The sequence below is a fragment of the Bos taurus genome, chromosome 11, assembly GCF_002263795.3.
Source record: "Bos taurus isolate L1 Dominette 01449 registration number 42190680 breed Hereford chromosome 11, ARS-UCD2.0, whole genome shotgun sequence".
In the NCBI taxonomy this organism is placed as follows: Eukaryota; Metazoa; Chordata; class Mammalia; order Artiodactyla; family Bovidae; genus Bos; species Bos taurus.
This window is the reverse complement of record NC_037338.1, coordinates 27,785,724-27,791,168: the sequence shown is the minus strand read 5'-3', so window position 1 is coordinate 27,791,168 and position 5,445 is coordinate 27,785,724. Positions and strand designations below refer to the sequence as shown.

Below are 5,445 nucleotides of genomic sequence, written 5' to 3'. Positions count from 1 at the left end.
ATCCAATTTCATATTTTCCAGATGGCTACCCTCTTATCCTAATACTATTTATTAAATATATCATTTTACTCCACTGATTTGAAATACCAGCTTTATCAGAAACTAATCCCAGTATTTATTTGCATCTACTCCTGGGATATCTATTCTCTTCATGTACTAAACTGTTTTCATTACTATAACGTTCATGATTTTTTTCAATATCTGGTAAGGGCTAGTCTCTATCATTACTGTTTTCTAGCTTTATTCCCAAAATATTAATGTTGGTATTTTTCTTGAAAAAGTTCAATTTATATATTTATTTATTTTATAAATTTATAAATTTATAAATTTATTTATTTATTTTATAAATAATTTTCCATTATTTAAGTGTGTCTTACCATCTATTCAAGAACTTTTTAATGACCTTTTGAAGTCCTTCAAAGTTTTCTTCATGTGAATCTTTTTTTTAGAAAGAAAATCGCTTTATTCTAATTAATTCACAAACAATAACATCAGAAAAGCACTGTTTACAAGACCACAACCGCCTCTTCTGCCCAACCCCAAAATCAATACCATCTCAATGAACTTCTATATAGTGACTACACCCTCTTCCACCACAGTCCTGAAGCACAAAAGCTATTAATGATTAAAGAGAGGTTTAATGGGTGCTGTCACACTTTCAGTTCAGTTCAGTCGCTCAGCGTGTCTGACTCTTTGCGACCCCATGAATCGCAGCACGCCAGGCCCCCCTGTCCATCACCAACTCCCAGAGTTCACCCAGACTCATGTGCATCAAGTCGGTGATGCCATCCAGCCATCTCATCCTCTGTCGTCCCCTTCTCCTCCTGCCCCCAATCCCTCCCAGCATCAGAGTCTTTTCCAATGAGTCAGCTCTTCACATGAGGTGGCCAAAGTACTGGAGTTTCAGCTTTAGCATCATTCCTTCCAAAGAACACCCAGGACTGATCTCCTTCAGAATGGACTGGTTGGATCTCCTTGCAGTCCAAGGGACTCGCAAGAGTCTTCTCCAACACCACAGTTCAAAAGCATCAATTCTTCGGCAATCAGCTTTCTTCACAGTCTAACTCTCACATCCATACATGACCGCTGGAAAAACCATAGCCTTGACTAGACGGACCTTTGTTGGCAAAGTAACATCTCTGCTTTTGAATATGCTATCTAGGTTGGTCATAGCTTTCCTTCCAAGGAGTAAGCGTCTTTTAATTTCATGGCTGCAGTCACCATCTGCAGTGATTTTGGAGCCCAAAAAAATAAAGTCTGACACTGTTTCCACTGTTTGCCTATCTATTTCCCATGAAGTGATGGGACCAGATGCCATGATCTTCGTTTTCTGAATGTTGAGTTTTAACATCTTCATTATTATATTTTAAATGCTAAATCAACATGGCCACGAGAGGTAATTTTTCATATCTTCAATTTGAACTTCTTATTTAAGCATTGGCCAATCTGCACTGTTTCAGCACCTCACAGAAACCGTCACAAAATTTAAGGTCACCTTGGCTCTGGGCACACTCCGAAAACTGTTTCACCTCATAGAAGCAAGGGCCATTCTGCTGCAGCTATGGCAGCTGGGTTCCCTGAGGTTCCTGGTAAGTGATGTCAGGGCTTGAAGGCTCAGCATTGCTTCCCCCACTGAAGCCCCCAGTGATGACGTGATGCAGAGTGTGGCCCACGGCAGAACCCACAGCCATCTGGGCTATCAGACCTGGCTGCTGGGGAACAGCAGCAGGGGAACCAGCGGCAGAGGGGGGAGCTGCTGCTGGTGGCTGAGCTATGGGCGCTGACCTGGGCGCTGCTGTCATCTGAGGCACGCAGCTGGCAGGAGGGGCCACGCAGGAAGTGCGGCTTCAACTTCCACTAGGCATCTTGACCGCACTGCTAAAGCAACATTGACAGGTGCATGACCCTGGCGTTTTCTCTTCATGTGAATCTTGTACATTTCTTAGATTTATTCCTAGGTATTCTCTTGTAGTTCTTGTTTTTGTAAATTGAATACTTTCTAGGTGATTGTTCATATATTGGTAAATTATTGATCGTGTTTTAATTTTGCTCTCAGCTACCTTACTAAATTGTCTAAATCTTGTAATGATTTTTAAAGTTGATTTTCTGCCATAATATTATCTCACCTGCAAAGAATAGTGTTTTATTCCTTTTCCTTCCCTTCCCTTTCCTTTTCCTTGTAATTTTCCCTCTTTTTCTCTAATGACATTGGCTAGTATTGGCCAAAGTTAAATAATACTGGTCATAGTATGCATTCTTGTTTTGTTTCTGAATTTACTACAACTCAGTGTTTCACTGTATAGTTTTTGGCATTTCTAATGATATGTGTATTTTTTCATGTTAACAAACTATTCATCTATTACTACTTTTAATAAGATTTTTTTTATTGAAAGGGATATTGAAATGTTATTAGATAACCTTTTCAGCATCTGCAAGAATGTTCACATAGTATTTCTCTTTTGATACATGTTTAAGCTGTATTGCTTAATATATTCATTCATATTGATCCATCTTTGCATTTTTGGTATGAGTGTTCCTTAATTATGACGTATATTTGATTTATGTGCTACTAGATTCTATTACTACAAATCTAGTGGAGGTGATGGAATTCCAGTTGAGCTGTTTCAAATCCTAAAAGATGATGCTGTTAAAGTGCTGCACTCAATATGTCAGCAAATTTGGAACACTCAGCAGTGGCCACAGGACTGAAAAAGGAGTTTTCACTCCAGTCCCAAAAAAGGACCATGCCAAAGAATGTTCAAACTACTGCACAGTTGTGCTCATTTCACATGCTAGTAAGGTTATGCTCCAGATCCTTCAAGATAGACTTCAGCAGTATGTGAATGGAGAACTTCCAGATGTACAAGCTGGGTTTAGAAAAGACAGGAACTAAAGATCAAATTGCCAACATTCACTGGATCATAGAGAAAGCAAGGGAATTCCAGAAAAACGTCTACTTCATCCACTACTCTAAGGCCTTTGACTGTGTGGATCACAACAAACTGTGGAAAATTCTTAAAGAAATGGGAATACCACCTTATCTGTCTCCTGAGAAACCTGTATGCAGGACAAGAAGTAACAGTTAGAACCAGACGTGGAACAACTGATTGGTTCTAAATTGGGGAAGGAGTAAGACAAGGCTGTATGTTGTCACCCTGTTCATTTAACTTATATGCAGGGTACATCATGAGAAATGCTGGGCTGGAAACACAGACCAGAATCAAGACTGCCGGGAGAAATGTCAACAACCTCAGATATGCAGATGATACCACTCTAATGGTAGAAAGTGAAGCAAGGAACTAAAGAGCCTCTTGATGAGGGTGAAAGAGGAGAATGAAAAAGCTGGGTTAAAACTCAACGTTAAGAAAACAAAGATCATGGTATCTGGTTCCATCACTTCTTGGCAGATAGAGGGGGGAAAAGTAAAAGACATGGCAGATTTTATTTTCCTGGGCTCCAAAATCACTGCGAACAGTGACTGCAGCCATGAAATTAAAAGACACTTGCTCCTTGGAAGAAAAGCTTTGACAAACCTAGACAGCATATTCAAAAACAGAGACATCACTTTGATGATGAAGGTCTTTCTAGTCAAAGCTATGGTTTTTCCAATAGTCATGTATGGATGTGAGAGTTGGACCATAAAGAGGGCTGAGCACCACAGAATTGATGCTTCTGAATTGTGGTGCTGGAGAAGACTGTTGAGAGTCTCTTTGATTGCAAGGAAATCGTAAAGGAATTTGTAAAAGAAATCATAAAGGAAATCAACCCTGAATAGTCACTGGAAAGATTGATGCTGAAGCTGCAATACTTGGCCATCTGATTCAAAGAGATGACTCACTAGAAAATTCCCTAATGCTGGGAAAGACTGAAGACAAACGGAGGAAAGGGCAGCACAGGATAAGATGGTTAGATAGCATCACCAACTCAGTGGACATAAATTTGAGCAAACTCTGGGAGATGGAGAAAGACAGGGAAGCCTGGCATGCTGCAGTCCATGGAATCACAAAGAGTTGGTCAGACACAACTTAGCGATTTTTGAAACTTTCCTTTTAATACTCTGGAACCATTAAATAATATTAAAATTACATGTTCCATAAAGATTTGATAGAATTCACTTATAAAATTCTCTAAAAATTGACCTATCTGTAACTTTCTTCCTTTATTGGGGTCAGTTTTAATAGTTTATATTTCCCTATTTGTGGTATCTGCATGAAGCTGAACAATATATTCTTATAATTTTTAAAATTTAAGTATCTATGCTTATTTTTCTATACTCATTTTTCATATCTATATATGTGCTTCTTTTTTAATTTATATTGTTTGACTAGCTTTGCTAAATTTTTTACCATTTTGTTTTTTCTTGAGGAACTTTCTCGAGATTTGTTTATTTGTTCTATAGTTTTCTAGTCTTTAATTCTTGCTTTTACCTTTACTAATATCTCCTTTTTGTTGTTGTTAAGATTACTGTGTTGTTCTTTTTTCTAACTCATTAAATTGAGTGCTTAATTATTTACTTTTTTCATTTGTCTTTCAATTGACAAACAATTTTTGGCATAGTTTTTTTTTAAGAAAGATTCATAGGAACTATGCTCTTTGAGGATTTATATGTTTGAAATCATCTGCAGGTTATCTTTATGCCTAAACTATACTTTGGCTGGAACTAAAGTTCTTAGGTCATAGGATTCCTGAGAATACTGAGGCAGTAAATTGCTACAATGTTGAATGTTGCTTTAAAGAAGTATGAAACAGCTTGATTTCTATCTCTTCCCCTTGAGGTGATTTGATTTTCTGTCTGAAAGATCCTATCTTTGAAGTTGAGTAACTTTATTAGGATGTGTTCTAGTTCTAGTGTTGGTTCTTCCTGGAAAATGATGTGCTTGTTTAAAGGTACAGATTCAAATCCTTTATTTCAGAATAATTTTCTTGAATTATACTTTGAGTATTTTTTGAGTGCTTGATTGTTCTGTCTTCTGAATGCATAACTGAACATCCAATCTGTCTTAAATGTATTTTTTCCTGTAATTCCTTAAATTTTTTTTTCCCTTTTCTTTTGCTGTTTTCTTGAGCCTGTCCTCCATTTCTTTAGCTTGTTTGCAACAACAAGTATTCTTCCTTCCTGCAATTTCCATTTCTGTATGTCATTACTTCTCTATATCTTTCCTAGGTTCACTCAGGTCAACTTTATCATTTCTTTCTTCCGTTCTTTAATCAGTGCTTTGGATTTTTGATTCATGTAGTCCACTTTTTCATAGAATTATTTGAATCTGAAAGAAGTTTTGGGTCACAATTTTCAAGTATTCCACAATAAATTTTTATCTGATGAATGCTGAATTTTTCTTTTCTCCTTTGCCTTTTTCTTACAATGATTTTGTCTCCTGGTTCCTTCTTCGAAAGTTTTATTGAAATGCAATTCACATACAATATGACTTACCATTTGAAGTGTAT

The 5,445-nt window shown here is 37.1% G+C and overlaps 1 pseudogene; it reads right to left on the bottom strand.

The window, feature by feature from the left end:
* Positions 1 to 1,316: 1,316 nt before the first annotated feature.
* LOC104973330 (coiled-coil-helix-coiled-coil-helix domain-containing protein 2-like) lies at positions 1,317 to 1,865 on the bottom strand (annotated as a pseudogene).
* Between the last annotated feature and the right edge of the window lie 3,580 nt (positions 1,866 to 5,445).